The 22,760-nt window shown below is 40.3% G+C and overlaps 1 protein-coding gene across 3 annotated transcripts in view; it reads right to left on the bottom strand.

The window, feature by feature from the left end:
• Window positions 1-22,532, bottom strand: part of LOC134211973 (uncharacterized) — a 106,923-nt gene extending 84,391 nt beyond the window's left edge. Inside the window, exons 1-2 of one of the 3 annotated variants that reach the window (XM_062689404.1) lie at window positions 21,942-22,532; window positions 21,540-21,840 (exon numbers count right to left, since the gene is read on the bottom strand). The gene's annotated coding sequence lies outside the window, so the exon portion shown is untranslated. The remainder of the gene's footprint in view (window positions 1-21,539; window positions 21,841-21,941) is intronic. The other 2 variants (XM_062689405.1, XM_062689406.1) reach the window with 2 other exon arrangements.
• Between the last annotated feature and the right edge of the window lie 228 nt (window positions 22,533-22,760).

Here is a 22,760-nt window from a genome sequence, read left to right as displayed (position 1 = left end):
TACACGAATATCTAGAGGTTCTTCAAGGTCACTCCTTACGGAATCCAAGTTTCAAAGTGCTCGCGTTTTCGGGGTAACACCACTCGCTACGGAAGCAACGCACAACTGTCATTTTTATAATTTCACGCATGCTGCGACGCAGCAAAGCCAAATCAACAAAAATGACATCGAACGGCATTCGATAACTGAAAAGTAAACATTTTGCAGTTATCGAACGGCTACTGTACTAGGAATGCGTACATTCACTCAGATGAGGTTGACCCGATTTTGTCACTCCCAGATTTTGTCTACCCCTGATTTTGCCTAACCCGATTTTATCACGTTTTTGACCCAATTTGCCGCAAACAATAAAGATTTTCATGGAATAACTTTCACTGCCTGTAGCTTATTATGAATCATTTATGAGTACCTGGTAATAAGTTTGTAAGTCTCTTCGACAAAAAAATACGGATTCCATTCACGTATTTTGCCTTGCCTTCAACACGGAGCCCACGACAATGAAAATAACTACAAAATACAAACATATACCAAGAAGGGGTCTCACAACTTGTTTGTATTCAAATAACTGCCTCCATTAAGGAAGTTGATCCATTGACCTTGACTCTATTTCATAGACTACCTGGAGCTCAAGACAACAACAAGAACTACTTGGAATACAAACATATACCAAGATGGGGTCACAAAACTTGTTTATTCTTTGATAACTGCCTCCATTACGGAGATTGATCTACGGAACTTCGGTGGGGTTTGATCCCACGAAACCAGTACGCTAGACAGGTGTTTTCCCTACTAAGCTTCTCAGAACTAACTCTCTCATATATGTTTTTGTTGCCAACCAAGTAGGATGAGTATTTAGTATTATTTGGCTCCTACACACTTGCTTCATCACCAACGGCGCTCGATGAAGTAGGGTTGTGTGAGATTGTGCCAGTTGATCGTCAGATCCCAACCCGACCACATAAGCGAAGAGAGATCGCCTTTCGAGCTCAGTACATTCAAAGTTAATTGCCTATGTTCCGGATATTGAGCCACCCGGAGTGGAAATTAATTACTATGTCTGAAACTCGATTATGCATATGCACAACATGTGATAGATTAAGCTCGGAAAAGGTATTGGAGGAAAACCGCTACCTTCCGTCCCTCCCAGTTGTTCTTCAGTAACTGCATCCGTTACGGAGGTTTTTCCACCGACCTTGACTCTATGGAGTTCGTAGACTACCTGGAGTCCACGACAACAACAAGAACTACTTGGAATACAAACATATACCAAGAAAGGGTCACGCTACTTGTTTATTCTTCGATAACTGCCTCCATTACGGAGATTGATCCGAAGATCTTGACTGTATGGAGTTCGTAGACTACCTGGAACTCACGACAACAACAAGAACTACATGGAATACAAACATATACCAAGAAGGGGTCACACAACTTGTTTATTATTCAATAACTGCCTCCATTACGGAGGTTGATCCACAGACCTTGAATCTTTGAAGTTCGTTGACTACCTGGAGCCCACGATAGCAAGAACTACTTGGAATACAAACATATACCAAGAAGGGGTCACAAAACTTGTTTATTCTTCGATAACTGCCTCCATTACGAATATTGATCCACAGACCTTGACTCTATGGAGTTCGTAGACTACCTTTAACCAATGACAACAAGAACTACTTAGAATACAAACAAATGCCATGAAAGCGTCACAAAACTTGTTTATTCTTCAATAACTGCCTCCGTTACCAAGGTCGAACCCTATACCTTGACTCTATGGAGTTCGTAGACTACCTGGAGTTTTCGACAACAACAAGAGCTACTTGGAATACACACATATACCAAGAAGGGGTCACGCAACTTGTTTATTCTTCGATAACTGCCTCCATTACGGAGATAAATCCGAAGATCTTGACTGTATGGAGTTCGTAGACTACCTGGAACTCACGACAACAACAAGAACTACATGAAATACAAACATATACCAAGAAGGGGTCACACAACTTGTTTATTCTTCAATAACTGCCTCCATTACGGAGGTTGATCCACCGACCTTGAATCTATGAAGTTCGTAGACTACCTAGAGCCCACGACAACAACCAGAACTTCTTGGAATGCAAACATATACCAAGAAGGGGTCACACAACTTGTTTATTCTTCGATAACTGCCTCCATTACGGAGATTGATTCAAAGACCTTGACTGTATGGAGTTCGTAGACTACCTGGAATCAATGACAGCAACAAGAACTACTTGGAAAGCAAACATGTTTCAAGAAAAGGTGATTGTATGACCCGGAACATATGCTGTGAATGCATCATATGCTATGCACCATAAAGAGCATGTACCGTTTTTGAATTTACACGATAGACCTTTGGTTACGTTAGCAGACCATAAGATCTTATTCCAGGGATTTTTTGGATGACTTAGGCCTTACTCCAGGGGTTTTTGGAGACCCAGAATATATTATGTGAACACCGACTATTCTAAGAAGTGCAATGAGCATGTAATGTCCTTCGGTTACGTGTGTAGACTCTTAAGCCTTACTTCAAAGATTTCTTGTATAACCATGGACAAGAACTGTAAACCTTGACAATGGGCAAAAAGTATATGAGTTTCTGTTTCCAAAACTGTCAAAATTATCTAAATCGGTTGAAAATTGTTAAAATTATGAAAATATCAATTTATGGGAACACGGGTACCCTGTCGGCCATCCACGTGGTAAAAAAAATTAGATGCCCCTCCCCACGTCCCTCCTCACTGTATCAACGTGATTTTCTCACAGATGCTACATTTTATGGAGTTCTTAGATGTCACCGAGTTTCAGCTTTCAGCTATGAAAATTCATTGAAATATCACCACTTGAATTTGAAAAAGGAACACGGGTACCCCGTCGGCCGCATAAAGGTTAAGCTACAAATAAGTTGAGTGTATCTTCATGTTTGATTCGGCAACGTTCAACGTTTTGACAACTCACAATTTATTCCGGTGATGGTGCAATCAAGTAACAGGAAACCCGAGTACAAAACTTCATAATAGTATTGTTTTTATGGTGAGTAAACATGCAGTCCCTTCGAAGTGTTAAATGGTGCTGTGGTAGATTGAAGGACTATCAATCACAAGATCCATAAATCGAATCCAGTTTTATATTTTAATTTTATTTTTTTCCGTTGTAGTAACTTGCAACATTATTGGAATTTTACTGCAATCGAAGGATGTTTTCGTAGGCTCCACCCCTTGCGCTTTTTAGATTGCAAGAGAGTTATATTTGATGGCACAAATGCAAAGATTATTTCTTTCCGAATAGTTGCAACACAGTGAAATGTTCACTAATGAAACAAGTTGTGCTGCTTGGGAAGCCTCCGCTTAAGATACTCGGAAGCCTCATTTCAAGAGGCAAGGAAGCCTCATTTCGAGTGGCTCGGAAGCCTCCTTTTAAGAGGTTTGGAAGCTTCCTTTCAAGAGGCTAAGAAGCCTCCTTTTAAGAGGCTCGGAAGCCTCCTTTTAAGAGGCGCGGAAGCCTCCTTTCAAGAGGCTCGGAACCCTTCTTTCAAGAGGCTCAGAAGCCTCTTTTCAAGAGGCTCGAAAGCCTCCTTTCAAGAGGCACGGAAGCCTCCTTTCAAGAGGCTCGGAAGCCTTCTTTCAAGAGGCTCGGATGCCTCCTTTCAAGAGGCTCGGAAGCCTCCTTTCAAGAGGCTCGGAAGTCTCCTTTCAAGAGGCTTGGAAGCCTCCTTTCAAGAGGCTCGGAAGCCTTTTTTTCAAGATGCCTTTCTAAAGATCCTCGGAGGCCTCCTTTCAAGATGCTTGGAAGCCTCCTTTCAAAAGGCTCGGAAGCCTCCATCTGAAAGTTTCACGGAATAACGAAAATTGCAGACATTTTTTTAGAGAGCCATATATTCTGTTAGTTTTTAGGTCCGTTTTTAATATACTATCTTATGAAAAACCGCCGTCGGGGGTGACAATGGGTCAAATGGGGGTGAGTATGGGTCACTGTTTCAACTACTTATAATGCTTGTAGAATAGATTAAATGTATCTGAAGCCAAGAAAACTAAATTATAAGAGACCTTTTTGAACGATTTTGTCATCCGACCTTCAGACTGAGTGATGACCCACACAGAAAAAAATTGTGAAAAGTAACCAGCGCGTAAAACTAGTGATGCGGAAATCTACGCTATTCTACGATTAAACGGTTCTCTTCCTAACAAGTTTGCGTACAACTTGCAAGCAACATTGATGATTCACGTTAATTATTGTATACATTTAGGCTATATCACGCGTGGAACTACGCTAATAATGATGTTCCATTTATGTGCATGATTTTTAGTGTAAATTTCAGTGAATTTTTCTATCTGTGCATTCTCAGCCCCCAGACGAATTGTCACCCCCGATGACGGAACGCTTATTTTCAATTACAGCGAAAAAAATAGGAGGTACCTCAATGAATAAGTTCGAAGGGGTACCTCTCTAGGAAAGGTTGAGAACCGTTTCCCTGGAATATTTCCGAAACCAAGTGGCAAATCCAGAATATTATCGCATTTACAGAAACTAGAGATCTGATCGATTGCAGGGCTGGTAGCGACCGATGCCGCTCAAAATAGTGACTTTAGTGACCAAAGCTGACGAAAAAAGGGACCAAATAGTGACTTTCAGTTGCAGAAAAAGTGACCAAATAGTGACTTTCAGTTTCAGTTGCAAGTTCGATAAGACGAAATCAAACGGGTCGAAGGAGAACCTTTTTTTAGTGATTTGTGGCGAAAAACATATTTCACACACCACTCTTTTTTCTTAGAACGAACTCATATAAGAAACGAAAATCGCACACGCTTACTTTTATATACTAAGTGACTAAGTAAACTTGTATTGCTCTCTCTTTTAATCTCACGGAAATTTTACTCAATATCAGTCAAAAGCAGGACTATTCAAAACTATGAGTAGTCTAACAAGCAAACACCACTGGAAGTGAGCGAAACACGGGCTTGGTAGTCCTCTGCCTTATATGCAGGAGGTCGTGGGTTCAATCCGTTAAATTCTCCTACTTTTGTATCTTTCTCTATATTTCTCATGTTCTAGTAATCGCTTGAACTGGAAATGGACTTCCATTTCAATGCTATATCTTCAACTTGACTATTCTAGTTGTAACTGCTAGAATTGGAAATGAACGAAAAAGCTCGTTTTCTACATCCAACCAATAATAAATTCTATTAGTTGCTTTCTCTTATCCTGTTACATTAAGAGCTCGTTTACCATTAAGACAGCCACGAAACTAACCCAAAAATTCCTACAAATTCTGCATGAAGTCGTGGAAAGTGCAGAGGTATATTCGGCTTGCAGTAGACGAGTGATTGCATCATCATTTCTTCCCCCTTCCCTACTTTGACTTGCATCCTGACGTGGCAGAGTGACCTCAATAAATGGGATCACCAGTACTTGCACATTGAAGAAGCGTGCTAGTCTCTGTGCAAGAACAGCTGATCTGGTCATAATAGAGTAGCAAATACGGGCAGTAAACCAAGCTTACACACTTAACTCATTTCACCGTATTCGGTAAGTTTTACCGAAATCTCAACAGCAGAACTGTTCGGTAATTTATTTTACAGACTTTTAGTATTTTTTCCATTGCTCAACTGTCAAAATCACCGAAAATCAGTTAAATTATTTACCGAACAGTTCTGCTGTTGAGATTTCGGTAAAATTTTACCGAATTCGGCGATTTATTTTAAGTGTGTAAGCACTGGAAGTGAGCGAATAATATAGACCTGTTTTTCTTTTCCGAAAAATTATTTCTCGGCAAAAATCTGCGTGATTTGTCATAGGTGCCACGGAAGTTTTTGGAATTTTTGATGCGAAAGAAACAACAGTACGGATCGTTTTGGTAGAACACGAAAAATTATGAAGATTCAGGTACAACGGGCCTGGGATTCAACTCCCGACCTCCTGCTTTTAATGCAGGACCATGATCTCTGAATATTTAAATATTTTTCTTCCAAAATACGCATATTTTCCGATTTGCTTCGTGAACGATTTTTACTATTCGACAGCACATGCAATCTTCAAAATTGGAGAGACTTGATCTACTTTCTATGATATCTACTCCATAAATAGTTTTTTGGGGAAACCCCCCATTACATCTCTCAAATCTACAAAAAAAAATGCCGTTTGAAAACAATTTTTATTTTTTAAAATTTTTTCGCCAATTTTTTGTATGGATGACTAATGAGGGATCAAGTCTTATCATATTGAGACAACAACTCAAAATCAAAATATCCTGAAATTGTGGTGGAATGTTGGCATTTTTATCAGTGAAGATCATTTATTGGGCTGTGCAAAAATGATAGTATTTGGTCATTATTAGGAGAAGTTGTTCAAATTTTGCGTGGCCACTAAGTACATCTTTAGGAGAAACAAAACACAGTTAATAATAGAGTAAATAAGGTTGTCAATAAAAGAATCATTTGTCTAGAGGATCTATTAAAAACATGCGCTATAATAATACTACTTTAGTTCTCGGTTCTTTTCCGGATAAACTGATACGGTTGATCAAGGCGACGATGGATCGGGTGATGTGCGTAGTTCGAGTTTCAGGGGCATTCTCGAGTCCCTTCGAAACCCGTAGAGGGTTACGGCAAGGTGATGGTCTTTCGTGTCTGCTATTCAACATCGCTTTGGAGGGAGTAATACGAAGGGCAGGGATTGACACGAGTGGTACGATTTTCACGAAGTCCGTCCAGTTATTTGGTTTCGCCGACGACATTGATATCATGGCACGTAACTTTGAGAGGATGGAGGAAGCCTACATCAGACTGAAAAGCGAAGCTAAACGGATTGGACTAGTCATCAACACGTCGAAGACGAAGTACATGATAGGAAGAGGCTCAAGAGAGGTCAATGTGAGCCACCCACCACGAGTTTCTATCGGTGGTGACGAAATCGAGGTGGTTGAAGAATTCGTGTACTTGGGCTCACTGGTGACCGCCGATAACGATACCAGCAGAGAAATTCGGAGACGCATAGTGGCTGGAAATTGTACGTACTTTTGACTCCGCAAGACGCCTCGATCGAATAGAGTTCGCCGCCGTACCAAACTGACTATCTACAAAACGCTTATAAGACCGGTAGTTCTCTACGGACACGAGACCTGGACGATGCTCGTGGAGGACCAACGCGCACTGGGAGTTTTCGAAAGGAAAGTGTTGCGTACCATCTATGGTGGGGTGCAGATGGCGGACGGTACGTGGAGGAGGCGAATGAACCACGAGTTGCATCAGCTGTTGGGAGAACCATCCATCGTTCACACCGCGAAAATCGGAAGACTGCGGTGGGCCGGGCACGTAGCCAGAATGTCGGACAGTAATCCGGTGAAAATGGTTCTCGACGACGATCCGACGGGAACAAGAAGGCGAGGTGCACAGCGGGCAAGGTGGATCGATCAGGTGGAGGACGACTTGCGGACCCTCCGCAGACTGCGTGGTTGGCGAAGTGCAGCCATGAACCGAGCTGAATGGAGAAGTCTTTTATGTGCAGCACAGGCCACTCCGGCCTTAGTCTGATGATAAATAAATTAGTTCTCGGTAAAACAGGGGAATCAAGAGTCCCCACCTTCCCCTACTGTATAAAGTTTGAGTTAAGGAAAATCGAAATCGGCAGGTCTTCTGCTTGCATGACTGTATACCAATTTATAATTTGTGACGTAAAACACCTCCAATAAGCTACATGTGAAATGAGCAGCGAGTTGAATGGCTGGCGAAGATTCAGAGCGATCACTTTTCCAAGATCCGTAATTTAACTCCCGCCATGAACGAAGCATCTTCCGACGCATACATAAAGCTCTATTTAAAAAAAATTTAGTCAATAGATTCAAAATAGTTGAAAAAAGTGACTTTTTGTGAGAAAAAGTGACTTTAGTGACTTTAGGTCGAAAAAAGAGACTTTTTAGTGACTTGTCCGAAAAAAGTGACCATGTCACTAAAAAGTGACCCGCTACCAGGCCTGCGATTGTTTTGAGGGATTGATTGTTACAATCGTACGTTCAGGGGTTGAGGGTTAATGTATGAATAACGTGTATTTGAACGCTTCATTTTTCCACACCAGATTTAGAGATTTTATTGCACAGAAATCTTCATAAATATTTGTCCACAAAAAGTCCAAATTGCAAATTTGGTTGTTTTTATTTAATTTATCGAATCAATCAGATACTTGTAGACTTATCAAAAATCTATGGCAAAATTCTGTTATCTATGAGTGGCAGTATGATAGTGGTTTTCGCTAGTAGAAAACAGTTTGATAGAATTAGGGCAATTTGAAAGTGTTCATGTACAGCAAAATTAAGCAAAAAAGAGTATAAATATTGCACAAATCGAATCGAAACTTATTTTGTGCATCTAATGCAACCACCCTACGTTCTGCATTCAGTATCGTGCTTCTTGATATGGATAAATTAGAACTTTTTTGTTGATCAGATGGTTATTATTATCATCGGAGAAAAATCGACGCTCCGTCTGAATTAACAACCTATTCTGGAGATCGAGCTTTGCTAATTCTCCGATTTATTTGTAGCAGCAGTTTGGCACATACGTCATAAATCAAACAGCGATTTTTATCATATCTTCAACAACAGCGCTGCATTGTTGATGATGACCGAGATGATGACCACTGTGTGCTCGAAAACGTCGTCGTGTTTTTCGCACATTCTCAAAGTGCTCAGAACTGGTTTTCAAGTATAAATAAATAAGGTAATGCTACACATAGTGAACGGTTAATATGCTTTCGATGAATGATAAGCCACGGCCTTGCCTATGTATATCGCCAATAGCGATTAGTGATGTGATTCCTGTAACTTGACGCAACGACGCGATGTGCCTCACTTAATTCTCCCTTCAAAACAGTCACTTAGTCTATTCTATTAAAGCACAACAAACTAGAGAACTAGAGGCTTATTTGCTTCGGATTTGCGTCACCAATCATGCCATATCGTGTGCAATAACTGCAGGCTCTAAATTAGGAGTTAGGTCTATGTACAGCCGGCCCTCCACATCTGAGCTGATCAGTGCAGTGATCTATTGCTGCAGCAGCGCACAGTGTCAAATCGTTTTCTGATTGCTCCGAACCATAATTAATGCGAGCACACGTGATCGGCCCCACACAACACAACCGGAGACTATAATTTGTGGAAAAACTTGACCAAAGACTTTGGTACAAAGTTGAACTTGTTTTAAGCGTGTCAATATGGCAGATTGAATTGGTAACGATTCAGTAACTTTTGCGTCTTGTATCATTTGCATTCACTAGAGGTATGCGCAACAACAAAGGAAAACATACTGAAGTTAGGTTCGAATTTAGGTTCAGTCTAGAAAAAATATTTGCTTTGGAAAGTATTTGGACTTCCATAGACATAGTGGACAGCACACATGAGCTTTGATGCATACCTACGCTTAGAAACTGAGGAAGTATTTAATTAACACTGAGCTGCGATTGCGAGGCGGCGTCTCGTCCCGATTGGGAAATGAAATGCAAGTAAAAAGGTAAATGAAGAAGCTTTGGAAAGTTTTAGGTGGCACCGAAGCGAGCAACGCTATTGAAGTCTACGAAACACGACGAGTTCTCGTCGAAGAAGAAGTTCATACCGCTCTTTATGTCCGAATCACATCGCTTGTTTTGGGAAATGAATCATCAGACACTTCTGGCAGCTTTTGGTGACTTGACCGAACTTGCAGTAATTCAAGCACTGCGTTACATCATGGATTTTTGAAACCCCACATTAGCATTGCTGCCTCTGGTCGTGTTGAATTCCATCGCTTAGATCGATCTATGTTAGGGATCAACTACTTAGAGCTAGACTTGTCTGGCGTTTTACTCACCAATAAGTTAAGCGTCGATCGCATGGCCTAGGTGTTAACTCTGAAGTAAATCTGCGAGCATTGGCAGCTGATTTAGCCGCGGGATCGAAAAAATTGCACACGTCACCATTTCGCACAAATAACGAACAGAGGCAAGTTGAAAACATCCGCGAGTGAAATGACCGAATTAGTCATTGAGCTTTCAATGAAAAAGTTCAGTCCTCTCCTACACTATTAAAACCCAGATTAATCCACCTAGCGTTTTTGGTGCCTTTCTCGCATTTAGTTAAGACACCAACCTTATATGGGGTTTATATGGTCCAATGTACCATTTTCTTCATAACTTTTAATCGCAATGACCGATCGTTATAAAATTCAATAGTGATCAACAAGGCCTAGTAACATTTTAGTTTTATGCTGGTTTTATAAAACGCTTGAAGAGTAAATCATGGTCTTCAAGAGCGCTATAAAACTTCAAGAGCGCTATTAAATGTTACTTGGGTTTGTCCCCTGTCGAATGAAACTTGTTGCGAGAAAATCGGTTAAGGATTACTATACGAAAAGTTGTCTAATGTTTTTATAGCTTTTGGGCACACACATAAACACGGACAGACAGACATGTGCTCAGCTCGTCGAGCTAAGTCGATTGGTATATAATACTATGGGTCTCAGAGGCTTCTATAAAAATTTCGTTTTCGGAGTGAAATGATAGCCTTTCGGTACAACTTAGATGTACAAGAAAGGCAAAAAGGACCATATCTTTGTCATCAAAGAGATTGACCAATAACACCACAACCGATTAATATTGATTGACGTCGTTACCTCACACAATCTTGGACAAAATATTATCAGTTCTCGTAATATTTGAAAAGTGTAATGCGTTACCAATTTTTTTTTACTTCCTGAACAATTGTAAATGGGCTTATAACCAATAAACAAAATTTTACACCAGCGCTAGCTGCTTAGAATAAAACCTTAGAAAAAAGTCAACTCAGAACACTCAAACAGGGTTCGAACGCAAACGGTGTAACGGTTACCAAGTCGCGGGTGGTTGATTGATCAGCGTCAGTGCGCTTCAATTAAAACGAAATAATTCATGTATCACACGTATTGTCTCTTCTGCAGTATGGCTCTGCGGTGCCGAGCAAATACTAATCGTTTTAAATATTTGCCCGCCGTATGTACTGACGCTCTTCGTGGGATGCATACATGAACATTACGCATTAGGAGGCAATAGCTAAGAATGATGCAATGTCGAAAATTCGTCACGAAAGAATAATGTGGAAATAAAAGATATTTTAGTTACTAGATAAAGATTGTCGCTTCGGTTCACTTTGTTCTGCTGTCCGAAACATGTGTGGTACATACCTGTCAAATCGTATGGATTTTCCTTCTTTGACATTTAGCTCCCCTATCCTCGCCAGCAAAAGATGTTCCGGACAGCGACAACAGCGACAATCTTTAGCTAGTAACTAAAATATCTTTTGTGGAAATATTTTCAGCATGTAATCTTCAGGATTTCTTTACGCATCTATGCTTTTATCTCTTATTATTATTAAGGCTGCCCTATAGTTTGGTTCACCACCATTTTTGGCGCCGACCACATCCTTACTGTAGCACATGAAGAGAGGGTTTGTTAGTTTGACTATCATTACTAACAGAGATCAGTGGCGCCGGGAGTGGGTAGGACAAGTAGGACATGTCCTACGCATGAAAATACCTGGGTAGGACAGTCGAAGCATTGTCCTACCCATGATTATGGTAACAACATACCATATGGATAACTAAAAGATCTAATGCTATCAATACTATTTCAATTTCAAGATCTATAAAAATATCATTAAAACGTTTCAAAGTTAATCAGAGGTTTAATTTCTCAGAGGTCAAACTGGCAATCGTGGAGGTTTCCAGGGATTGTAAAAAAGAAATCTATTCCGAAAGGCTTCTCAGGAATTTGATGAATTCTTTTCATCCCAAAAAGTACTCAATGATGTAATGTGATTTTCCAAGAAGTCTTGAAGTTTCTAATAGTATCTGCTCTTCCATAAAATTATTGAAATTTTTCTGGATGTACGTAATTATTTCTGCTAGTTCAGGGAGGATCAGAGAATTTCTGAAATTTCAAAAGAGATGGCAGCTTGACTGTGAATTAATCAAAAGTTGAATATCTAAACAAGGATATAGCTTAGCTTAACTTAGCTAAGACTGACTGTTTTTGTCAATGGTTGCTTCTTCGTGACTGGTTAGAACTGGTGTGAGGTTGGTATTTACTACCTACGGCTCCAGTCAGTTGGAAAAAAGAGAGGAATGTTAGTGTGTAGTTATTGTTGCTACTAGAGACCGAGAAAACTTCTGCATCCCCTAATACCACGGAAAAGAGATTTCGTTAACTCGGTGAGGCAGATGAACAGAAATGTAGATCAAGGATACACTTAGAAAAGTGATGTAGTCTATACCAGACCGCCGTCTATAAGGCAGAAGCGGTACTCACTAGTCGGTAGTCAAAAGTTGAGTAACTACACAGTATAAAAATGTTACAGCATATATGATGTAACAAAAAGGCTCCGTTCAATTCGACTCATTTTTCCATCACTTTTAAAAATTACAGGTTGTCATTACTATGGGGTTTGTATTCAATATTGCGTACAAGAGAAAGTTGGATGTAAAATCAAAGGATATTGAACACAAAAATATGGGTTTACTGGTAAATCGTAGTAAGGTTTCTGAAGATTTTTAAAGGTTCGAATTCCTAGAAGTTAGTGATAATTGCTTGAAATCATCCAATATTTTATGAAATTTACAGAAATCCATAATCACTTCTGGAAATTCGTCAACATGTTTGAAGACATGCTTTTTAGAAATGTTCTATAAACACTGGAAATGTATTTATTGTCCTAATAGTCATAGGGCGTTTTATAACTTATCTGAGGATGTCCTAAAAAATATCTTGAAATCCGAAAGGATCTCCGGAAAGTCGCTGAAATTCCATTAAAGTTTCCTGTAGATTTGATAATCCTGTTTTTGTCCTACCCGCGTCTCGGAACGTGGCCGCGCCTCTGCTAGAGATCGAGTATACATCTACACGACTGTCTTGGGATAGAATACTCTGTTTGTAAAAAACATAATCTGGATTCACTTCTCTACTGAAACTCTAGTGACGATCGAGCGATCGACGATGATCGATCCAATGTTACAAATTCTTCGGGATTCCTTTTGTTTGTTGCTCACAGCAAAAAGAAACAAACACACGTTTCCTTAACCCAAAATATGTCCCTATGCCAAATTTGAGCTCAAACGAGCATGATTTAAGGGTGCATTTAATTGATCGAAATTTTGTCAAAGTCAAAGAGGACGACTGCAGAACTGTTCTTCCAACTTGGTTTCCATTCACCCAACTGATACATAACGAGGGCGAAACCACTGCTAAAGCAGCGAAATATTGCCGTTGCGGGATGCTGTTGCGACTCACCTTCCTTGTAACAATCCATAGAAGACTTTCCTGTAACAAGATTGACAATACATATACGAGTTTCTGACACAGGAGTCGATAAGTTCAACACCGATCAGTTCCCCGACTTGATACAATTAAGGTCTAGAGAACAATTTGGCAAAGTATCCTAATGTAACACTATCTCCCCTACATCCTGGGAATTGGTTACTTGTTGGTGGTGACACATGTGCGACCGACATTAGCGACGGGATTTGCGGCGAAGCGCACTCTGGTTACCGTGGTGAATATTGAACTAGGATGGTAATTACACATCAACGAACGAACGCAACGGTCGGCTGGCCAGGCCACATCGTTTGTGCTGCCAGTTAGGGCCAGGTATCGGCATAGGTATAAATAAATGGACAGAACTATGAATTGCACTGCACTGTTCGCGGGCAGGTTTATGGTCACGCTTACTTTCCTTTATTTACAGATCCCGTCGCGTCGTCTGCTTGGTAGAATTTTAATCGCCGAATCAATCATATAAATTGATAAAGTTGATGCATTCTGCGACATGCAGTTTGCTAGCTCTAATCAGCAAAATATCTGGCTGGAATTATTGGCAATTATAACGACAGCTCTAGACATAAAACTGGAAGCAATCTCATGAGTGCGCAAAGAATCGAAACCAACGAATACTTTCGTGAAAACAACGTAATAAAAAATACGAGAAATCTAACTTTTGATAAGTTTGTACACACTTAAAATAGATTTCACTGTCCGGTAATTTTTAGGACGGCAAAATTCGATAGACATAAAAAGTTATAATGATTTCGGTAAACATAAATAATTTTATCGGATTTTGCTTAAGTTTTAGCGTAAACCTTGAAAATCTATACTCGTTTTATTTAATTCTATATGTGTAATGTGTTCATTATTTTCAAATCAGCGTACGATTCATTGGAAAGAAATGAACTGTGAAAGATAATGTCTGAGAAAGGTTTTCCAGCAAAACTGATTAGGCTAATACGGGCAACGCTAGATGTCTCGAAATCAAGTATTCGGATTGCAGACGAAGTGTCAACCTCGTTTGTGGATTGAAGCAGGGGAATGCACTTTCTAGTGTATTGTTCAACATTGCACTCGAGGGCGTGAGCTAGCGATTGAACGTGTTTTGTATCGGACACGAAAAACACGAATTGCGGTGTGAACGATGGATAGTTCTCCCAACAGCTGTTGCAACTCGTGGTTCATTCGCCTCCTCAACGTACCGTTCAGCACAGGTCGCATATGCCCTAGGGTTGGCTTGTGCTCAGCGAGCACACCGACCAGCCCACCTTCAGTTTTACCTTATCCAGCACCTTCTTGGCCTCAGCCATAGGTACTTGGAATGAGGCAACCTGCATTCCCGCAAAGCGTGTTCAGAGCCAGATTAGCGCAAGTCAGGAAGGAGCATCTGAGCCTACTCCCACTCAGCTACCAGCTGAGCCACAGGATTGTACCGCGTGCTACAAGGCCCGCCACGGTTTTAGGGGACGGAAGACAGCCTGGCCATTAGCCCATTCGCCGCAATACGATCTATGGGATGGGAAATAACACTAATTCGAGTTAAAAGTTACAACATGTACGCCCGGTGGCATATGAAAACTGAGGAGATTCACGTTTTGGACGACTGCACGGAAGCGCAACACTCTGTACTCACTTGCTCGATGGCTACAGCAAACTATTGAAGAACGCGCTTTTTTCGACCGCGCGCGATAGGCGCCTGAGCCACCGAACACAAGATAGATATTTTTTTCTTTCCCGACGACTAAAACATGCACTGCACTTACTTGTTCGTTGGCTACTCTTATTACCGGCCGCGCAATGCAGAACACAATATTTCGGCCGATCGCGCGATAGTTCTGCTATTCACTCGTACAAAGCAGAACAAAATGTCGGTGACCGGCCGATCGTTTTGCTTTCCGCACAAAGCAAAACTTAATTTCGACGACCGGTCGATCGCTCTGATTACTGAAGAATCTGAAACACGAGAAATCACACACTGAAAATATTACCGGCCTCGCAAAGCAGAACACAATATTTCGGCCGAACGCGCGATCGTTAGCCCGGTGAAAAAGGTTCTGAGCAACGATCCAACGCGAACAAGAAAGCGATATACGCAGCGAGCAAGGTGGATCGATCAGATGGAAAACAATTTGCAGACTCTCCGTAGACTGCGTAGATGGCGACATGCAGCCTTAGACCGAGCTGAATGGAGACTACTTTTATGTACTGCGAAGGCCTCAGTTTAATTAAGACATCAAGGAGAGCGAACACGAGGGTTGCACAACAGCTGTCGCATGATGACGCCGGTAGCAGCGGTCCCAGTGGAGAGAGCGATTTATTCATCGATCGACCGTCACCAACAGCAACAACAAGAGAAATTTCAGCGCAGTGTTTGGACCTTCGTTTGGTTGTGATTAGAAAGGAGCATTGTGAAACAAAATCGGTTATTTTCAGGACGCAATGGCGTTGGTGGCGGTTCCGAGGCATCTGTGGCGGTACTGAAAATGTATTCTCAATGGTAGCATTCGACCTAACTTTTGGTTGAGTGAGTTATTAGAAAGGCGCATTGTGGGTTGAAAATCGATTCTTTTCAGAATCTCCGTTTTACACAAGAAAAGGCCAAAGCGAATTTTCTTCAAAGTGCGAATCATAATCACTTGACGACGGTAGAAATTCGTCGTCGGTAGCAGCGCAAGTGCTCGGCGGAGGGCGATGCAGCAAAAATATATTCGCTGGGATGGCGTCTCAAATCATCGAGTGGCTGACGCTGATGTTGGCTTCAGTAGCAGTGAAGTAGAATGTTTTTAAGGTTAAAAGACTATTATTCTTCCATTTACTTCCACTATTCACTTTTTATGTATCAACAACCAGATACGTATTTCGTTTCCTACTTGGAAACTTCTTCAGTAAACCGTCTAAGACGAATTAAGTACTGTCCATTTAATTCCACCATTCCAACTGGTGGAATTAAATGGACAGTACTTAATTCGTCTTAGACGGTTTAATACATTCCACTAAACGAGCTTAATATATTTTTCTGAACTTCTTCAGTGTTTGTTATAGTCGATAACAAACACTGAAGAAGTTTCCAAGTAGGAAACGAAATACGTATCTGGTTGTTGATACATAAAAAGTGAATAGTGGAAGTAAATGGAAGAATAATAGTCTTTTAACCTTGTAGCATTTCCCCTAAGACGCTCTAAAATAATTAATCATTAGAATGTTTTTTTTTTTCAAAATTCAGATTTTTACGTACGTGGTATGAAAACCCCTCTCTTCTGTGAGCGCGGCTGGGGCTTTGGAAAGGGTCGTTCGTTGTAGTGCGCTAGACGAGAGGCCTCATCCGCGATACTATCGAATATGTTGTTCATGATCATGATGCATGATGTTCATGATGCACATCGCTTTTAGCCTTGTTCGGTACTTCGTTCTGGTCGTTCTGCCGATCGGTCGCCAAAACCGTACTTCGGCTTGCCAGTATCCGATATCAATTGAGACCAAGGCCTCGCCCTTTCAGTGGCCGATACCGTTAGTATCGGGTCGTTGGCACTGCCTTTCGTTCGTTCGATGTTAGTGCACCCGTGCAAAGCCAGGGTCAAGGCATTTTCTTCAAAGCGAAAATTATAATCGCTTGGCGTCGACATCCATTTTTTTTCACTGGTCACTAAAGTCACTATTATGAGCGGCATTCATCGCTACCAGCCCTGCTATCATGAAGTTCTTGTTTGACTAATTTTTCAAGGGTTGCCAGAGCTTTCCTGAGACTAAATGATCATCAATTAAAACTAAATTTAAGTCGTGTGCGGGAAAAGGTTAAATTAACGAATCTAGTCTTCATAACAAAATTTTCTAATCTAAATCATCAAACGTGCTATTAAAATCATACCACCTAACTTTTTTTTTCACTTGTCATAAGACGAGTTTATACAATCCCATTGAATTCCACCACTTAATTGTATCTTGACAGATACGTATTTCGACCTCAACAGTAAGGCCGTCTTCAGTGTCTTGTACTTGACTCGACTCGACCAAGTCGAGTCAAGTACAAGACACTGAAGACGGCCTTACTGTTGAGGTCGAAATAAATATCTGTCAAGATACAATTAAGTGGTGGAATTCAATGGGATTGTATAAACTCGTCTTATGACAAGTGAAGACATTCCACTAAAAAGCTCAAAATAATTTTCTTATCCAATTTTTTTTTCAATTGTTATGTCTGAAACTCCATCGCCCTCCGCAGCTCAGAAGGCTACTGATGAGATCAAATTTCCAAGATCAGGCACATATGTAGCCGAATTCTCTCAATCTATTTTTGAAACGAACTCCTTCACACCAGAGTGTATGTAATTAAGAGTGGCGACATGTGCCGCATTTGACAGGTCTCCTACTCGTTTGGAACACGATTTTGTATGGGAGTGACAGATGAATTCTGTTCCAATTCTGACAGTGTCGCCACTCTTAATTACATACACTCTGCTTCACACGTATTGTTTTGTACACTTAGAGATGTCGCAAATTAATCGATTACTTCGATTAATCGATTCATCGTTGTGATAATCGATTAATTTTGAATCGATTATTACCCAACGATTAATCGATTCAATAATCGAGATGAATCGTGAGTAATCGATTAGTTACTAATCGATTAATCATAATTTTACGACATCATAAGGATGTCGAAAATTAATTGATTATTTCGATTAATCGATTCATCGTTGTGATAATCGATTAATTTTGATTCGATTACTATACAATGATTAATCGATTCAATAATCGACAAGAATCAAGAGTAATCGATTAGTAACTAATCGATTAATCGGGATTTTACGACATCTCTATGTACACTGCCAACCGAGTAGGATGAGTATTTAGTTATGTCTGGCATCCACACACATCTTCATCAGCAATTGCGCTAGATGAAGTAACGTTGTGTGATCGTACCAGTTTGGTCGTCAGATCCCATCCCGACCACACAAGCGAGGAAATAGATCGCCACCCGAGCAGAGGACGATGGAGGTCCTTCGTAGCTTAGTAGGAAAAGCACCTGCCTAGCGTACTGGTTGCGTGGGATCAAACCCCACCGAAGCAAGTGGGTTCCCCTCCAATACATTTTTCGAACTAAATCTTTCACAAGTTGTGCAATTGCACAAATCAAGTTTCAGATAGTAATTAATTTCCACTCCGAGTGGCTTAATACCCGGAATATCGGCAATCAATTTTGATTTTACTTTCTCTTCAAATCCAAGCAAGGGCTGGACTGTTATCCGGCAGAACATCGCACCAGAGGCAAACACTGCCCCTCGTGGCGACGAAGCCCCAACAAAGAAATAAAAGAAATTGTTATATAATCTGACTTTTATTTCATTTTATCATAGAAAGTCATTATTTTGTGTTTTATTTTCACTGAAGATTTATAAAATAAACTAGCTGACCTGGCAAAGTATGTCTAACCAAAAATTGAAAAAAATGCTGATACAATTTGTTACGTAGGGGGGTCCCGTAGCGTATTTGGTTACACGTTTGCCTTTCAAGCGGATGGTCATGGGTTCGATTCCCAGCCCCTCCACCAAACCCTCGTCAGTCGCCGGATCCGCAGCCCAAACAGTGGCGTTTTGGGATACGCGCCTCACCGTCTCGGCTGCCTGATGACGACTGACAACTTGTTCTTCTCGGTGGCATTCCTCCAACGTCACTGCCAACGACAACAATAAATGAGTAATGGAAAATCTAAAAATTGATTCTGTGTGGATCTCGGCACAGCGGTTAAGTAACACAGAGTACCTATCAAATAAATAAAGGAACAAAAGTTACGTACACAATTTATCTAGAGAACAAATTAGTTCTTCAGAATGACTTTCATTTTTTTAAGTTTTGTATTATATGCATTGGATTTAGCGCCAAATAGGATCTAAACAGCCCCTTTATAAAATTTGCTACTTTGCATAAGTATTGCATATATTTAACCCACTTGTTATATATGGGGAAAAATGAAGAGAATGAATTATCTATATGATCTCTCCCTTCGAAACACTACCGCAAGTTGAATCTATTCGATCAAGTTTTTGCTCTTAGAGCAATTGTTATATGTCTACGGTTTTCATCGAAAAAAAAATAAGTAAAATACTGAATTAATAGTATCGTCTTGATATCGAGTAAACATGAAATTTTGGACAATTTTTTAAATGGCATAGGATGTTTAATATTTCTAAAAAAATCCGGATTTGATATCCAGTGACGTCAAATTCCGATTTCTACATTTCTATTGGTTTATGATATATGATTGCTTTTTAGTTTAGTCATGGCCCAATCAGCGGAGGCCCAATTAAAAAGTGACCCAACTGAAGTATTGAAATCCCAACCAGCGACTCCCGACTGTGAGGTGTTCTAGGGATTTTGCTACAATTTCCCGAGATTTTTGAATTTTCAATAATCAAGCTAAGCTTTCCGAGCTAGGAGAAAAAGTCGGTAAAACTCTCAGATTTCAAGGAGAGGTAACTAAAAGTTAAATAAGACAGAACTTGGAATTCTTTCGGAAGGGTTTCAAAAACTCCACAGATTTATTTTGCTTTTGTTAGCTCATATTGTCGCTGCAGCAATATAACCCGAGCAAGAGAAATCGCCTCAATAATACCTCATTCTGTCATTAATACCATACTCTGTTATGAACCAACCTTGCATAAGAGGTAAAATACCAAAAAATAATACAAAAAATTAATATGCACAATATTTTAGGCATAACATAGTCTGTTATTACAAAACCAAACGCATCACAAATTATTATTCGTTTGGTATTGAAATACCTAAGTATGTTATGCTTAAAGTATTCTGCATATTAAATTATGGTATTTTTTTGGTATTTTACCTGTCATGCAAGGCTAATTCATAACAGAGTATGGTATTGAGGTAGTCGCTCCTGCTCGGGAACTAGTGAAAAGGTCTCAGTAGGCTTGTAATATCGAAGTTAGGTGACAACTTGTGCAAGGATTATCTAAGACAGTTAATTCGGTAACATGTGGTCAACTTTTCCTATATGTCTCGGGTACTTATTCAAAAGGACGTATGTGATTTTGTAAACAAAGATTCAAACGTCGATTTGTACGATCTGATGGCACTCCCACGCAAACCAACACCACTAACAGGTAGCCGAAGCCTTCCCCTATCTGTCTATGGTGATGGTTTGCGTGGGAGGGCAATCAGATCGGACAAATCGACGTCTGAATATTTGTTTACAAAATCACATACGTCCTTTTGAATAAGTACCCGAGATGTTAATAAGTTGCTAAATTTGTTAACTAAAATGAAACATACCGACTAGTAAAATCATTCTAGAATTTATTCTAACATGAAAGTAAGTTTAGTTTGTTGTGGTCAGATCACCGTTTGAAAGCTTGTCGCTCCCTAGAATTTTTCATTACTTACGCCAATGATTATAATAAATTAAATTCATTGAATGATGCACAGGCTTCTTCAACAAAAATGCAAGTGGTACAAAAATGTGATCACGAGCAGCTAGACCATTCAGTATGTAACACCATAATTTCCCAGACATTTTATCAAATGTTCATGTTTAAACTGATGCTGTAGGATTTATGTACACTTTGTACAGGAAATGCAAAAATGGGATTAAGATAGCAATCGGATTATATTTCACAAGGAAAGCAAAATACCGCGATACCGAATAATTTAAAATCTACCGACCGCATGATTATTTGTGTTATCGATATCAACTCAAAAAAGCAAATCCATCCGTAAGAACTGAACGCTCTACAGCTACAGCGATGTTTCCACGAGACATCTCGCTAAAACTATGAGTCAAACTATGAATCTAATGAATATTATTTCAAATTTTAGGAAAAAAAAACTTTCCATTCGTTGTAAGCAAAAATATAAAGAGCCAGTATGAGTTTGTATGCTAAACGATTGCGTTTCAGTTATGTATTATTATAATCAAAAATAGAAACTTGGCAATCAACATTAGTTTTCTAAAAAAGAATGAAATAAATAAATAAATAAATTATTTATCAGCTTTCTTAAAAACAAAAACATTTCAATCCATCACCTTTTAATACATCATCAAAACAATTACCCAAGGTAAAGCATAGAATTTGAGAGTACTAATCTTTTTTATATCTTCAGGTCATGTGGTCACACATCGCTCAAATAAAACGCACACTCCCATCACTTCTCGATACCCATTCCGCCATCCACACAATGTCAGAACAAAGCGCAATACTTACGATATAAACAAAATCCCCGCGCTAACGAACGACCACACCAGGGCTCGATTTACACCGAAGCTCTATTGTAGGGAACAATCGCACTCGAGTGACGAATTTCTCGTATTCACTATCCGAGGCAGCACATAATGCCCAGCACACTACGGCCCATCAAGTCGCGCTGTGATCTACTTAAAATTCACCTCCCTCGAATCACTTTTATCGTTGCATTGATGCACTTCTCTAGAATCGTTGCAAGTCAGCACCACCATGCACCCCAGATATGAACACCTCTACGGCAAAGATCCACTATAGACTGCGACTACAAAAGGTTATCTCCTCGGTTGGCAGTGAGTGATATCAAAATTGCGAAGCTCTTCACACACGACGCTATCGCATATTGATGAATATTATTTGGCTTACTCGTTGTTCACCACTGCTGCACTCGACGTCGATTTTATTCCACGAGATACACCCAAACCAGCACCTAAGTAACATGTGTCTAGTCTAAATAAGTGCCGTCAATCTTGGTCGAAGCGATTTTTGGGTACTTCGTCTCACATACACATCCACCACGCGCTTGTTGTGTTATCATCGAAACCGGTCACGCGAGCCCAAGCCAAACGATCCAAGAGATACCCAAAAAAAAAGAATAACAACAACCACCGCCGCGGGACGACCGCCCGACAGATACCTGCTGTAGGTTGGGTTATTTGCGAACCACGCGATCGCGACTCGCGAGAGGAAATCCGGATGATGCACCGTCGACGGTGATGGATGACCTTCTTTTTGATCTACTGCTTCTTAACGCAGTTCTTGAAAACCCACGATTTCTGTCTACGCACAACTCAGACACATCGTTTAAATGCCATCCGATTACAAAGGTAAATGATCCGCACACCATAAATTAAACCACGCCGGTCGTACAACTAGGAGAGCGAGAGGAAATCCGCGATCACCGATAACGACGACGTTAGTGAGACTCTGTTGCGAACTCGATCAACGCAGTCACGATACTGAAGTACTGAACTGAGCGAGCGGGACGATTGTGTACAAACAACACGGCCGTGCTCGTAATTTGCTGCTCATTCCCCTTAGTTAGAGTTACCATCGATTCGTTGGCGAATATGTTTCCGCAGTTCGGTTGTACAAAAGGAGTGATGAATTTACATAAAAATGGAACTACATTGGTCCCAGCCGTCAATTTGACAACACAAACAAAAAAAAAATAAAAATGGAACA

The sequence above is a fragment of the Armigeres subalbatus genome, chromosome 2 (genome assembly GCF_024139115.2).
Source record: "Armigeres subalbatus isolate Guangzhou_Male chromosome 2, GZ_Asu_2, whole genome shotgun sequence".
In the NCBI taxonomy this organism is placed as follows: Eukaryota; Metazoa; Arthropoda; class Insecta; order Diptera; family Culicidae; genus Armigeres; species Armigeres subalbatus.
Note: the sequence above shows the minus strand (reverse complement) of the source record. Positions and strands in the feature narration are given on the sequence as shown.